The sequence below is a fragment of the Amphiura filiformis genome, chromosome 8 (assembly GCF_039555335.1).
Source record: "Amphiura filiformis chromosome 8, Afil_fr2py, whole genome shotgun sequence".
NCBI lineage: Eukaryota > Metazoa > Echinodermata > Ophiuroidea > Amphilepidida > Amphiuridae > Amphiura > Amphiura filiformis.
The window spans coordinates 36,606,783-36,623,798 of NC_092635.1; positions in this window are offsets into that span (position 1 = coordinate 36,606,783).

A 17,016-nucleotide genomic window follows, 5' to 3' on the forward strand; every position below is an offset into this window, starting at 1 on the left:
TTGGTATCAAATTTGTACATTAAGATTCTGGGACCCCATCTAGAAGACACCCTGGAATACCCAATGTTAATGGATTAATGTTGAAAACACATTCAACAGAGTTGTCATTTTTGAGGCTATCTCATCTTTCTTTTGTGGCTCTTTATCCATTATCAATGCCACTGTACCAGTACGTATAGGCCTATCGTTAGTGGTGACGTCAGCAAGTCTTCTGGACCTTGGATGATCTTCAAGGACGCTCATTCCATTCTTGAACTCTAATAACCATTTCGTTGCTGTTGAATATCAAGGACTTCATTACCATTTACAGCAACTGTACATTGTTAAATTTCATTTGAGTTTTCACCGCCGTTTGGAGAAATTAACATAATGACCCTGTATTCACTTCTGGTAGTACCTGTGAATTAATGGAGGTAGGCTTCCTCTGAAGAGTGTCCTGCCCACATACAGTGATGCAAAACTTTAATATCTTTGCAGTAATGTTTTGAAGGAACAAGCTTTCAAATGAGACCAAATTCAATACCGTGCGACAAAGTAGCATACCGAGTTCTACGAACTCAGTTTTTGACCGCCCCTCGTAGCAATTTTGGTCAGCTTCGTCATTTTAACATTTCTTTTTTAGCTTTGCATTCGGCCTAGTGCCGATTTTTATACTAAAAGAAAATGTGGTGAGACATATGCCGTAATTTGCTCGATTCTGGTGCCGGTGTCTATAGAGCTCCTGCATTGATTTACATGGGTAATATTAAAATTGAAATATCTCAAGAACCGAATACCGTATGACGCTGAAACAAACTTTGAAATAAAGCTTTTACATTTCTCTATCTGTTTTATGTCATTTTGGTGTTTGTCGGAATCGTGTGCTTTTGCTATCAACTGCAGATAGTTCAATTTTAAATACCCGTTGGTTGTCGTTTTTGTCTGCTGAACGAGATAAATGGTACATAGGCCTACCACAATAAAAATTCCTTTAAAAAAGGAATGTGGCGCCCAATGTGAACTTGGACGTGATATGGTGAATTCCATGGTGTGTAGATTTGGTATTATAATGATTTTTCTAGGGAAGAGTAGAAGATGAACAAATGCAAGAGAAATGTGTTTGATTGGGGAAGGTGTTCTGACAATCCAAATATAAACTTAGTCCACCTCAAATGACCTGTAACAATTTGTGATTGACATTACTTAATTCACCTCGGATGACTTTGATATGACATTCAACATTTTCGCGCTTACACCAATCATATATCCATAACAATTTAACTCTTACAACTTCCTGTCAACTCTCTAATTTAAAACTTTAAATTTCAGTCTGTTTGCCTTTTCTGTCTTGTGCCATTTAGTACACTACAGTTTGTTACAATAATTAAGATAAGCAAACATTGCTGGATAGATAACAGGATTTAGTTATTTACTTAATCCAATCATGGAGTAACCGCTATATAGATTCTATGGTAATTAGCAAACAAAAGCCATCAGTTTAAGAAAGCTCGTTAATTGATCTTAACACTATGGACCATAAGAGTCTCATCCCAATGGCATAGTCCAATAACCTCAATTACATAATCATAGTGCAAAATTTGACCTCAAGTTGCAGAGTATGAGTTTGTGTACAAAGGATGAATGTACAAATGTATTAGGGTTTAAGAACTGTTCCCATGATAGATGAGCATGTTGTGGATCCTAGTGTGTGTCAAATGTCACCGTCTATCGGGTTCTAAGGCACACGGTAAACTGGTTGAACGCATACAAAGGTCAGGATTTATTTGGTGTTTTTATAAATCCTAATTTTGTATTTTAAACAAAGAATATACGCTCACCATTTTATCCCGTGCATATCAGAAAACAATAATAAAATAAAATCCAAGCAAATTGTGCATGGTTTTATTTCTGAGCTGGGCATAATTTTAGCAAAACAATTGCGAAGGCAATCTAGCAAGAGTGAAATTAGAAGCCGTTCACAAAGTCATGCCTATATTGTGGCCCCTCCGTAGGGGGCCATAAAAAAGCTTTCCTTAGACTTTAAGTGCTAAATAGGGGTCGCGTTTTGGCCATAAGTCGAGTTACGTCCAACTTTGAAATGTATATTTGATATCATATTAACTAGAACAAAATTCTGCATAACATCTGAAAATGACTACACATTTTAGGTCCGACTAATTTTTGAGAAAATTAGTGCTATATAAAAAGGCCACATTTTCCCGTGTTTACATCCGACTGCTTAACCGCGGCGCGTTCTGACCTCGCTTGTTCATGCGAACGTAATCGTAAATATCACTCAAATTTTCGCATTTTCTTTTCAAATTTGTAAAGATCACATTCACATGTTCTAGTAAAACACGATTTTCAACACTAAAATTGTTAATATTGTACCGATTTTCTAGAATTTTTATGCAAAGTTTGGCATTATAGGCGTTAATTTGGGACTACATGAGATTCTAAATGCTAGGCTTATCTTCAGTAGATATAGCGAAAAAAATCCTAAAACGCGCACGGTTATACTCTGCACGAATAAATTCCGCGCTAAAAAAAAAAAAAAAAAAAGGGAGGGAGACGTAAAAATAGAGAAACAGGCAGATGCGGAAAGTGATCAGTCTGTAATACCGCTTTAAACTTTCTGATCGGGACTGATATACTTAGTATTAGAAAGAAAAACCTCGCCGCTACATGATGAATTAAAAATTTAGAGAAAATAATGTAAAACATTACTTCTAGAGTAGAAAGATGCAATGAATCGGGATGAGATTCTAAATGCTATCTTCAGTAGATATAGCGAGAAAATCCTAAAACTCTACCCGAATTAAAAAATCGGCATTCGGCCTATATGCCGCGCTATTAAAAAAATAAAAAGGGGGGGGGAGGTAAAAATAGAGAAACAGGCACATGATAATCTCTGCTTTATAAGTGTCATTTTAAATTTTGGTCAGCTTCGTCATTTTTACATTTCTTTATAGCTCTGCAGTCGGCCTAATGCAGATTTTTCTCTGAGCGCTCAACCCCGTTCAATGCAGTTTACCGTCGCGCCGTACTGAATCATCATCTACAACGCGTGCTAGGCAATGTTTTGTTTTTTGTTTTTAAATATTATTATTTTTAATTTTTTTTGCTTGCTATCTTCTGAAGATAGCAATTTTGGTCAGCTTCGTCATTTTAACATTTCTTTTTAGCTTTGCATTCGGCCTAGTGCCGATTTTTATACTAAAAGAAAATGTGGTGAGACATGCCGTAATTTGCTCGATTCTGGTGCCGGTGTCTATAGAGCTCCTGCATTGATTTACATGGGTAATATTAAAATTGAAATATCTCAAGAACCGAATACCGTATGAGGCTGAAACAAACTTTGAAATAAAGCTTTTACATTTCTCTATCTGTTTTATGTCATTTTGATGTTTGTCAGATTCGTGTGATTTTGCTATCAACTGCAGATAGCTCAAATTTAAATACCCGTTGGCTGTCGTTTTTGTCTGCTGAACGAGATAAATGGTACATACCACAAAAAAGCTTTAGACTTTAAGTGCTAAATAGGGGTCGCGTTTTGGCCATAAGTCGAGTTACGTCCAACTTTGAAATGTATATTTGATATCATTTTAACTAGAACAAACTTCTGCATAACATTTCTGAAAATGACTACACATTTTAGGTCCGACTAATTTTTGAGAAAATTAGTGCTAGGCCTATATAAAAAGGCCACATTTTCCCGTGTTTACATCCGACTGCTATTCGCGTTCTGACCTCGTTTGTTCATGCGCACGTAATCGTAAATATCACTCAAATTTTCGCATTTTCTTTTCAAATTTGTAAAGATCACATTCACATGTTCTAGTAAAACACGATTTGTTAATATTGTACCGATTTTCTAGAATTTTTATGCAAAGTTTGGGACTATAGGCGTTCATTTGGGACTACATGAGATTCTAAATGCTAGGCCTATCTTCAGTAGATATAGCGAAAAAAATCCTAAAACGCGCACGGTTATACTCTGCACGAATAAAAAAAAATCGGCATTCGGCCTATATGCCGCGCTATTTAAAAAAAAAAGGGAGGGAGAGGTAAAAATAGAGATACACGCAGATGCGGAATGTGATCAGTCTGTAATACCGCTTTAAACTTTCTGATCGGGACTGATGTAGGCCCTATTAGAAAGAAAAAACTCGCCGCTACATAATGAATTAAAAATTTAGAGAAAATAATGTAAAACATTACTTCTAGAGTAGAAAGATGCAATGAATCGGGATGATATTCTAAATGGCTATCTTCAGTGGATATAGCGAGAAAATCCTAAAGCTCTGCCCGAATTAAAAAATCGGCATTCAGCCTAGGCCTATATGCCGCGCTATTTTTAAAAAAAAGGGGGGAGAGGTAAAAATAGAGAAACAGGCACATGATAATCTCTGCTTTATAAGTGTCATTTTAAATTTTGGTCAGCTTCGTCATTTTTACATTTCTTTATAGCTCTGCAGTCGGCCTAATGCCGATTTTTCTCTGAGCGCTCAACCCCGTTCAATGCAGTTTTACCGTTTCGCGCCGTACTGAATCATCATCTACAACGCGTGCTAGGCAATGTTTTTTATTATTATTTTTTTTTAATAATATTATTAATTTTTTTTTTGCTTGCTATCTTCTGAAGATAGCAATTTTGGTCAGCTTCGTCATTTTAACATTTCTTTTTTAGCTTTGCATTCGGCCTCAGTGCCGATTTTTATACTAAAAGAAAATGTGGTGAGACATGCCGTAATTTGCTCGATTCTGGTGCCGGTGTCTATAGAGCTCCTGCATTGATTTACATGGGTAATATTAAAATTGAAATATCTCAAGAACCGAATACCGTATGACGCTGAAACAAACTTTGAAATAAAGCTTTTACATTTCTCTATCTGTTTTATGTCATTTTGGTGTTTGTCGGATTCGTGTGATTTTGCTATCAACTGCAGATAGCTCAAATTTAAATACCCGTTGGTTGTCGTTTTTGTCTGCTGAATGAACGAGATAAAGGGTACATACCACAAAAAAGCTTTCCTTAGACTTTAAGTGCTAAATAGGGGTCGCGTTTTGGCCATAAGTCGAGTTACGTCCAACTTTGAAATGTATATTTGATATCATCTTAACTAGAACAAAATTCTGCATAACATTTCTGAAAATGACTACACATTTTAGGTCCGACTAATTTTTGAGAAAAAAAAGCCACATTTTCCCGTGTTTACATCCGACTGCTAACCGCGTTCTGACCTCGTTTGTTCATGCGCACGTAATCATAAATATCACTCAAATGTTCGCATTTTCGTTTCAAATTTGTAAAGATCACATTCACATGTTCTAGTAAAACACGATTTTCAACACTAAAATTGTTAATATTGTACCGATTTTCTAGAATTTTTATGCTAAGTTTGGGACTATAGGCGTTAATTTGGGACTACATGAGATTCTAAATGCTAGGCCTATCTTCAGTAGATATAGCGAAAAAAATCCTAAAACGCGCCCGGTTATACTCTGCACGAATAATAAAATCGGCATTCGGCCCGGCAGGGGCGGATCCAGGAATTTTTGATAGAGGGGGCGCCTTTTGGCCGACGACGAAAAAATGGTGTTAAGGGGGTCACCCCCTCGAAAACTCAACGGTTTTGGCCCATTGTTTGCTGTTCATGGCCGAATTTGTTCATTTTTTTAAATTTCTTTCATTTTTTTGTATTTTTAAGTTAGGTCGGCGCCCTTTGTTAGTCAAAAAATAGAGGGGGCTCGCGCCGGCTGCCCCCCCCCTAAATCCGCCGATATGCCGCGCTATTAAAAAAAAAGGGAGGGAGAGGTAAAAATAGAGAAACAGGCAGATTTCTGATTGGGACTGATGTATTAGAAATTTAAATACCTGTTGGTTGTCGTTTTTGTCTGCTGAACGAGATAAAGGGTAGGCCTACATACCACAAAAAAGCTTTCCTCAGACTTTAAGTGCTAAATAGGGGTCGCGTTTTGGCCATAAGTAGAGTTACGTCCAACTTTGAAATGTATATTTGATATCATTTTAACTAGAACAAAATTCTGCATAACATTTCTGAAAATGACTACACATTTTAGGTCCGACTAATTTTTGAGAAAATTAGTGCTAGGCCTTATATAAAAAGGCCACATTTCCCCGTGTTTACATCCGACTGCTAACCGCGTTCTGATCTCGTTTGTTCATGCGAACGTAATCGTAAATATCTACCGTTTCTCGCCGTACTGAATCATCATCTACAACGCGTGCTAGGCAATGTCTTTTTTTTTTTTTTTTTTTTTTTTTTTTTTTTTTATTATTAATATTATTATTTTTAATTTTTTTACTTGCTATCTTCTGGTGAGACATGCCGTAATTTGCTCGATTCTGGTGCCGGTGTCTATAGAGCTCCTGCATTGATTTACATGGGTAATATTAAAATTGAAATATCTCAAGAACCGAATACCGTATGACGCTGAAACAAACTTTGGAATAAAGCTTTTACATTTCTCTATCTGTTTTATGTTTGGTGTTTGTCGGATTCGTGTGATTTTGCTATCAACTGCAGATAGCTCAAATTTAAATACCTGTTGGTTGTCGTTTTTGTCTGCTGAACGAGATAAAGGGTAGGCCTACATACCACAAAAAAGCTTTCCTCAGACTTTAAGTGCTAAATAGGGGTCGCGTTTTGGCCATAAGTAGAGTTACGTCCAACTTTGAAATGTATATTTGATATCATTTTAACTAGAACAAAATTCTGCATAACATTTCTGAAAATGACTACACATTTTAGGTCCGACTAATTTTTGAGAAAATTAGTGCTATATAAAAAGGCCACATTTTCCCGTGATTACATCCGACTGCTAACCGCGTTCTGACCTCGTTTGTTCATGCGCACGTAATCGTAAATAGCCTATCACTCAAATTTTCCCATTTTCTTTTCAAATTTGTAAAGATCACATTCATGTATGTTCTAGTAAAACACGATTTTCAACACTAAAATTGTTAATATTGTACCGATTTTCTAGAATTTGTATGCAAAGTTTGGGACTATAGGCGTTAATTTGGGACTACATGAGATTCTAAATGCTAGGCCTATCTTCAGTAGATATAGCGAAAAAAATCCTAAAACTCGCACGGTTATACACTGCACGAATTTAAAAAATCGGCATTCGGCCTATATGCCGCGCTATTAAAAAAAAAAGGGAGGAGAGGTAAAAATAGAGAAACAGGCAGATGCGGAAAGTGATCAGTCTGTAATACCGCTTTAAACTTTCTGATCGGGACTGATGTATTAGAAAGAAAAAACTCGCCACTAGGCCTACATGATGAATTAAAATTTAGAGAAAATAATGTAAAACATTACTTCTAGAGTAGAAAGATGCAATGAATCGGGATGAGATTCTAAATGCTATCTTCAGTAGATATAGCGAGAAAATCCTAAAACTCTGCCCGAATTAAAAATCGGCATTCGGCCTATATGCCGCGCTATTAAAAAAAAAAAAAAGGGGGAGAGGTAAAATAGAGAAACAGGCAGATGATAATCTCTGCTTTATAAGTGCCATTTTAAATTTTGGTCAGCTTCGTCATTTTTACATTTCTTTATAGCTCTGCAGTCGGCCTAATTCTGTCTCTAAGCGCACAACCCCGTTCAATGCAGTTTTACCGTTTCGTGCCGTACTGAATCATCATCTACAACTCGTGCTAGGCAATGTCTTTTTTTTTTTATTATTATTAATATTATTATTTTTAATTTTTTTACTTGCTATCTTCTGAAGATAGCAATTTTGGTCAGCTTCGTCATTTTAACATTTCTTTTTTAGCTTTGCATTCGGCCTAGTGCCGATTTTTATACTAAAAGAAAATGTGGTGAGACTTGCCGTAATTTGCTCGATTCTGGTGCCGGTGTCTATAGAGCTCCTGCATTGATTTACATGGGTAATATTAACATTGAAATATCTCAAGAACCGAATACCGTATGACGCTGAAACAAACTTTGAAATAAAGCTTTTACATTTCTCTATCTGTTTTATGTCATTTTGGTGTTTGTCGGATTCGTGTGATTTTGCTATCAACTGCAGATAGCTCAAATTTAAATACCTGTTGGTTGTCGTTTTTGTCTGCTGAACGAGATAAAGGGTAGGCCTACATACCACAAAAAGCTTTCCTCAGACTTTAAGTGCTAAATAGGGGTCGCGTTTTGGCCATAAGTAGAGTTACGTCCAACTTTGAAATGTATATTTGATATCATTTTAACTAGAACAAAATTCTGCATAACATTTCTGAAAATGACTACACATTTTAGGTCCGACTAATTTTTGAGAAAATTAGTGTTATATAAAAAGGCCACATTTTCCCGTGTTTACATCCGACTGCTAACCGCGTTCTGACCTCGTTTGTTCATGCGCACGTAATCGTAAATATCACTCAAATTTTCCCATTTTCTTTTCAAATTTGTAAAGATCACATTCATGTATGTTCTAGTAAAACACGATTTTCAACACTAAAATTGTTAATATTGTACCGATTTTCTAGAATTTTTATGCACAGTTTGGGACTATAGGCGTTAATTTGGGACTACATGAGATTCTAAATGCTAGGCCTATCTTCAGTAGATATAGCGAAAAAAATCCTAAAACTCGCACGGTTATACACTGCACGAATTAAAAAAAATCGGCATTCGGCCTATATGCCGCGCTATTAAAAAAAAGGGAGGGAGAGGTAAAAATAGAGAAACAGGCAGATGCGGAAAGTGATCAGTCTGTAATACCGCTTTAAACTTTCTGATCGGGACTGATGTATTAGAAAGAAAAAACTCGCCACTAGGCCTACATGATGAATTAAAAATTTGGAGAAAATAATGTAAAACATTACTTCTAGAGTAGAAAGATGCAATGAATCGGGATGAGATTCTAAATGCTATCTTCAGTAGATATAGCGAGAAAATCCTAAAACTCTGCCCGAATTAAAAATCGGCATTCGGCCTATATGCCGCGCTATTAAAAAAAAAAAAAAAAAGGGGGGAGAGGTAAAAATAGAGAAACAGGCAGATGATAATCTCTGCTTTATAAGTGCCAGTTTATTTTGGTCAGCTTCGTCATTTTTACATTTCTTTATAGCTCTGCAGTCGGCCTAATTCTGTCTCTAAGCGCACAACCCCGTTCAATGCAGTTTTACCGTTTCGTGCCGTACTGAATCATCATCTACAACGCGTGCTAGGCAATGTCTTTTTTTATTTTTTTTATTAATATTATTATTTTTAATTTTTTACTTGCTATCTTCTGAAGATAGCAATTTTGGTCAGCTTCGTCATTTTAACATTTCTTTTTTAGCTTTGCATTCGGCCTAGTGCCGATTTTTATACTAAAAGAAAATGTGGTGAGACTTGCCGTAATTTGCTCGATTCTGGTGCCGGTGTCTATAGAGCTCCTGCATTGATTTACATGGGTAATATTAAAATTGAAATATCTCAAGAACCGAATACCGTATGACGCTGAAACAAACTTTGAAATAAAGCTTTTACATTTCTCTATCTGTTTTATGTCATTTTGGTGTTTGTCGGATTCGTGTGATTTTGCTATCAACTGCAGATAGCTCAAATTTAAATACCTGTTGGTTGTCGTTTTTGTCTGCTGAACGAGATAAAGGGTAGGCCTACATACCACAAAAAAGCTTTCCTCAGACTTTAAGTGCTAAATAGGGGTCGCGTTTTGGCCATAAGTAGAGTTACGTCCAACTTTGAAATGTATATTTGATATCATTTTAACTAGAACAAAATTCTGCATAACATTTCTGAAAATGACTACACATTTTAGGTCCGACTAATTTTTGAGAAAATTAGTGTTATATAAAAGGCCACATTTTCCCGTGTTTACATCCGACTGCTAACCGCGTTCTGACCTCGTTTGTTCATGCGCACGTAATCGTAAATATCACTCAAATTTTCCCATTTTCTTTTCAAATTTGTAAAGATCACATTCATGCATGTTCTAGTAAAACACGATTTTCAACACTAAAATTGTTAATATTGTACCGATTTTCTAGAATTTTTATGCAAAGTTTGGGACTATAGGCGTTAATTTGGGACTACATGAGATTCTAAATGCTAGGCCTATCTTCAGTAGATATAGCGAAAAAAATCCTAAAACGCGCACGGTTATACACTGCACGAATAAAAAAATCGGCATTCGGCCTATATGCCGCGCTATTAAAAAAAAGGAGGGAGGGGTAAAAATAGAGAAACAGGCAGATGCGGAAAGTGATCAGTCTGTAATACCGCTTTAAACTTTCTGATCGGGACTGATGTATAATAGAAAGAAAAAACTCGCCACTACATGATGAATTAAAAATTTAGCGAAAATAATGTAAAACATTACTTCTAGAGTAGAAAGATGCAATGAATCGGGATGAGATTCTAAATGCTATCTTCAGTAGATATAGCGAGAAAATCCTAAAACTCTGCCCGAATTAAAAATCGGCATTCGGCCTATATGCCGCGCTATTTAAAAAAAAAGGGGGGGGGAAGAGGTAAAAATAGAGAAATAGGCAGATGATAATCTCTGCTTTATAAGTGTCATTTTAACTTTTGGTCAGCTTCGTCATTTTTACATTTCTTTATAGCTCTGCAGTCGGCCTAATTCCGTCTCTGAGCGCACAACCCCGTTCAATGCAGTTTTACCGTTTCGCGCCGTACTGAATCATCATCTACAACGCGTGCTAGGCAATGTTTTTTTGATTTTTTTATTTTTATTTTTTTATTAATATTATTATTTTTAATTTTTTTACTTGCTATCTTCTGAAGATAGCAATTTTGGTCAGCTTCGTCATTTTAACATTTCTTTTTTAGCTTTGCATTCGGCCTAGTGCCGATTTTTATACTAAAAGAAAATGTGGTGAGACATGCCGTAATTTGCTCGATTCTGGTGCCGGTGTCTATAGAGCTCCTGCATTGATTTACATGGGTAATATTAAAATTGAAATATCTCAAGAACCGAATACCGTATGACGCTGAAACAAACTTTGAAATAAAGCTTTTACATTTCTCTATCTGTTTTATGTCATTTTGGTGTTTGTCGGATTCGTGTGATTTTGCTATCAACTGCAGATAGCTCAAATTTAAATACCTGTTGGTTGTCGTTTTTGTCTGCTGAACGAGATAAAGGGTAGGCCTACATACCACAAAAAAGCTTTCCTCGGACTTTAAGTGCTAAATAGGGGTCGCGTTTTGGCCATAAGTAGAGTTACGTCCAACTTTGAAATGTATATTTGATATCATTTTAACTAGAACAAAATTCTGCATAACATTTCTGAAAATGACTACACATTTTAAGTCCGACTAATGTTTGAGAAAATTAGTGCTATATAAAAAGGCCACATTTTCCCGTGTTTACATCCGACTGCTAACCGCGTTCTGACCTCGTTTGTTCATGCGCACGTAATCGTAAATATCACTCAAATTTTCCCATTTTCTTTTCAAATTTGTAAAGATCACATTCATGTATGTTCTAGTAAAACACGATTTTCAACACTAAAATTGTTAATATTGTACCGATTTTCTAGAATTTTTATGCAAAGTTTGGGACTATGATAGGCGTTAATTTGGGACTACATGAGATTCTAAATGCTAGGCCTATCTTCAGTAGATATAGCGAAAAAAATCCTAAAACGCGCACGGTTATACACTGCACGAATAAAAAATCGGCATTCGGCCTATATGCCGCGCTATTTTAAAAAAAGGGAGGGAGAGGTAAAAATAGAGAAACAGGCAGGTGCGGAAAGTGATCAGTCTGTAATACCGCTTTAAACTTTCTGATCGGGCGGATGTATTAGAAAGAAAAAACTCGCCACTAGGCCTACATGATGAATTAAAAATTTAGAGAAAATAATGTTAAACATTACTTCTAGAGTAGAAAGATGCAATGAATCGGGATGAGATTCTAAATGCTATCTTCAGTAGATATAGCGAGAAAATCCTAAAACTCTGCCCGAATTAAAAAAAAGGAATTCGGCCTATATGCCGCGCTATTAATAAAAAAAAAGGGGGGGGGAGAGGTAAAAATAGAGAAACAGGCAGATGATAATCTCTGCTTTATAAGTGCCATTTTAAATTTTGGTCAGCTTCGTCATTTTTACATTTCTTTATAGCTCTGCAGTCGGCTTAATTCCGTCTCTGAGCGCACAACCCCGTTCAATGCAGTTTTACCGTTTCGCGCCGTACTGAATCATCATCTACAACGCGTGCTAGGCAATGTTTTTTGTTTGTTTTGTTTTGTTTTAATATTATTATTTTAAATTTTTTTGCTTGCTATTTTTCGAAGATAGCAATTTTTATCAGCTTCGTCATTTTAACATTTCTTTTTTAGCTTTGCATTCGGCCTAGTGCCGATTTTTATACTAAACTGTGGTGAGACATGCCGTAATTTGCTCGATTCTGGTGCCGGTGTCTATAGAGCTCCTGCATTGATTTACATGGGTAACATTAAAATTGAAATATCTCAAGAACCGAATACCGTATGACGCTGAAACAAACTTTGAAATAAAGCTTTTACATTTCTCTATCTGCTTTATGTCATTTTGGTGTTTGTCGGATTCGTGTGATTTTGCTATCAACTGCAGATAGCTCAAATGTAAATACCCGTTGGTTGTCGTTTTTGTCTGCTGAACGAGATAAAGGGTAGGCCTACACATAGGGGCCTACATACCACAAAAAAGCTTTCCTCAGACTTTAAGTGCTAAATAGGGGTCGCGTTTTGGCCATAAGTAGAGTTACGTCCAACTTTGAAATGTATATTTGATATCATTTTAACTGGAACAAAATTCTGCATAACATTTCTGAAAATGACTACACATTTTAGGTCCGACTAATTTTTGAGAAAATTAGTGCTAGGCTCTATATAAAAGGCCACATTTTCCCGTGTTTACATCCGACTGCTAACCGCGTTCTGATCTCGTTTGTTCATGCGCACGTAATCGTAAATATCAATCAAATTTTCCCATTTTCTTTTCAAATTTGTAAAGATCACATTCATGTATGTTCTAGTAAAACACGGTTTTCAACACTAAAATTGTTAATATTGTACCGATTTTCTAGAATTTTTATGCTAAGTTTGGGACTATAGGCGTTAATTTGGGACTACATGAGATTCTAAATGCTAGGCCTATCTTCAGTAGATATAGCGAAAAAAATCCTAAAACGCGCACGGTTATACACTGCACGAATAAAAAAAAATCGGCATTCGGCCTATATGCCCGCGCTATTAAAATAAAAAGGGAGGGAGACGTAAAAATAGAGAAACAGGCAGATGCGGAAAGTGATCAGTCTGTAATACGGCTTTAAACTTTCTGATTGGGACTGATGTATTAGAAAGAAAAAACTCGCCGCTACATGATGAATTAAAAATTTAGAGAATATAATGTAAAACATTACTTCTAGAGTAGAAAGATGCAATGAATCGGGATGAGATTCTAAATGCTATCTTCAGTAGATATAGCGAGAAAATCCCAAAACTCTGCCCGAATTAAAAAAATCGGCATTCGGCCTATAGGCCTATGCCGCGCTATTTTAAAAAAAAAAAAGGGGGGGAGGGGTAAAATAGAGAAACAGGCAGATGATAATCTCTGCTTTATAAGTGCCATTTTAAATTTTGGTCAGCTTCGTCATTTTTACATTTCTTTATAGCTCTGCAGTCGGCCTATTTCCGATTTTTCTCTGAGCGCACAACCCCGTTCAATGCAGTTTTACCGTTTCGCGCCGTACTGAATCATCATCTACAACGCGTGCTAGGCAATGTTTTTTTGTTTTTGTTTTTTAATATTATTATTTTTAATTTTTTTGCTTGCTATCTTCTGAAGATAGCAATTTTGGTCAGCTTCGTCATTTTAACATTTCTTTTTTAGCTTTGCATTCGGCCTAGTGCCGATTTTTATACTAAAAGAAAATGTGGTGAGACATGACGTAATTTGCTTGATTCTGGTGCCGGTGTCTATAGAGCTCCTGCATTGATTTACATAGGTAATATTAAAATTGAAATATCTCAAGAACGGAATACCGTATGACGCTGAAACAAACTTTGAAATAAAGCTTTTACATTTCTCTATCTGTTTTATTCATTTTGGTGTTTGTCGGATTCGTGTGATTTTGCTATCAACTGCAGATAGCTCAAATTTAAATACCCGTTGGTTGTCGTTTTTTGTCTGCTGAACGAGATAAAGGGTAGGCCTACATACCACAAAAAAAAGCTTTCCTCAGACTTTAAGTGTTAAATAGGGGTCGCGTTTTGGCCATAAGTAGAGTTACGTCCAACTTTGAAATGTATATTTGATATCATTTTAACTAGAACAAAATTCTGCATAACATTTCTGAAAATGACTACACATTTTAGGTCCGACTAATTTTTGAGAAAATTAGTGCTAGGCCTATATAAAAAGGCCACATTTTCCCGTGTTTACATCCGACTGCTAACCGCGTTCTGACCTCGTTTGTTCACGCGCACGTAATCGTAAATATCACTCAAATTTTCCCATTTTCTTTTCAAATTTGTAAAGATCACATTCATGTTCTAGTAAAACACGATTTTCAACACTAAAATTGATAATATTGTACCGATTTTCTAGAATTTTTATGCAAAGTTTCGGACTATAGGCGGTAATTTGGGACTACATGAGATTCTAAATGCTAGGCCTATCTTCAGTAGATATAGCGAAAAAAATCCTAAAACGCGCACGGTTATACACTGCACGAATAAAAAAATCGGCATTCGGCCTATATGCCGCGCTATTAAAAAAAGGAGGGAGGGTAAAAATAGAGAAACAGGCAGATGCGGAAAGTGATCAGTCTGTAATACCGCTTTAAACTTTCTGATCGGGACTGATGTATTAGAAAGAAAAAACTCGCCGCTACATGATGAATTAAAATTTAGAGAAAATAATGTAAAACATTACTTCTAGAGTAGAAAGATGCAATGAATCGGGATGAGATTCTAAATGCTATCTTCAGTAGATATAGCGAGAAAATCCTAAAACTCTGCCCGATTAAAAATCGGCATTCGGCCTATATGCCGCGCTATTAAAAAAAAAAAGGGGGGGCGGGGGAACAGGGAAAAATTGATAAACAGGCAGATGGTAATCTCTGCTTTATAAGTGCCATTTTAAATTTTGGTCAGCTTCGTCATTTTTACATTTCTTTATAGCTCTGCAGTCGGCCTAATGCCGAATTTTCTCGGAGCGTGCAACCCCGTTCAATGCAGTTTTACCGTTTCGCGCCGTACTGAATCATCATCTACAGCGCGTGCTATGCAATGTTTTTTGTTTGTTTTGTTTTGTTTTAATATTATTATTTTAAATTTTTTTGCTTGCTATTTTTCGAAGATAGCAATTTTTATCAGCTTCGTCATTTTAAAATTTCTTTTTTAGCTTTGCATTCGGCCTAGTGCCGATTTTTATACTAAAAGAAAATGTGGTGAGACATGCCGTAATTTGCTCGATTCTGGTGCCGGTGTCTATGGAGCTCCTACATTGATTTACACCATGGGTAATATTAAAATTGAAATATCTCAAGAACCGAATACCGTATGACGCTGAAACAAACTTTGAAATAAAGCTTTTACAATTCTCTATCTGTTTTATGTCATTTTGGTGTTTGTCGGATTCGTGTGATTTTGCTATCAACTGCAAATAGCTCAAATTTAAATACCCGTTGGTTGTCGTTTTTGTCTGCTGAACGAGATAAAGGGTAGGCCCTACTATGCCTACATACCACAAAAAAGCTTTCCTTAGACTTTAAGTGCTAAATAGGGGTTGCGTTTTGGCCATAAGTTGAGTTACGTCCAACTTTGAAATGTATATTTGATATCATTTTAACTAGAACAAAATTCTGCATAACATTTCTGAAAATGACTACACATTTTAGGTCCGACTAATTTTTGAGAAAATTAGTGCCATATAAAAAGGCCACATTTTCCCGTGTTTACATCGACTGCTAACCACGTTCTGACCTCGTTTGTTCATGCGCACGTAATCATAAATATCACTCAAATTTTCGCATTTTATTTTCAAATTTGTAAAGATCACATTCACATGTTCTAGTAAAACACGATTTTCAACACTAAAATTGTTAATATTGTACCGATTTTATAGAACTTTTATGCAAAGTTTGGGACTCATAGGCGTTAATTTGAGACTACATGATATTCTAAATGCTAGGCCTATCTTCAGTAGATATAGCGAAAAGAATCCTAAAACGCGCACGGTTATACTCTGCACGAATAAAAAAAAATCGGCATTCGGCCTATATGCCGCGCTATTAAAAAAAAAAGGGGGGAGAGGTGAAAATAGAGAAACAGGCAGATGCGGAAAGTGATCAGTCTGTAATACCGCTTTAAACTTTCTGAGCGGGGCTGATGTATTAGAAAGCAAAAACTCGCCGCTACATGATGAATTAAAAATTTAAAGAAAATAATGTAAAACATTACTTCTAGAGTAGAAAGATGCAATGAATCGGGATGAGATTCTAAATGCTATCTTCAGTAGATATAGCGAGAAAATCCTAAAACTCTGCCCGAATTAAAAAATCGGCATTCGGCCTATTATAGGCCTATGCCGCGCTATTAAAAAAAGGGAGGGGGGGAAGAGGTAAAATTAGAGAAACTGGCAGATGATAATCTCTGCTTTATAAGTGCCATTTTAAATTTTGGTCAGCTTCGTCATTTTTACATTTCTTTATAGCTCTGCAGTCCGCCTAATGCCGATTTTTCTCTGAGCGCTCAATTAATTCCGTTCAATGCAGTTTTACCGTTTCGCGCCGTACTGAATCATCATCTACAACGCGTGCTAGGCAATGTGTTTGCTTTTTTTGTTTTTTTTTTAATATTATTATTTTTAATTTTTTTTGCTTGCTATCCTCTGAAGATAGCAATTTTGGTCAGCTTCGTCATTTTAACATTTCTTTTTAGCTTTGCATTCGGCCTAGTGCCGATTTTTATACTAAAAGAAAATGTGGCGAGACATGCCGTAATTTGCTCGATTCTGGTGCCGGTGAAACAGGCAGATAGAGCTAG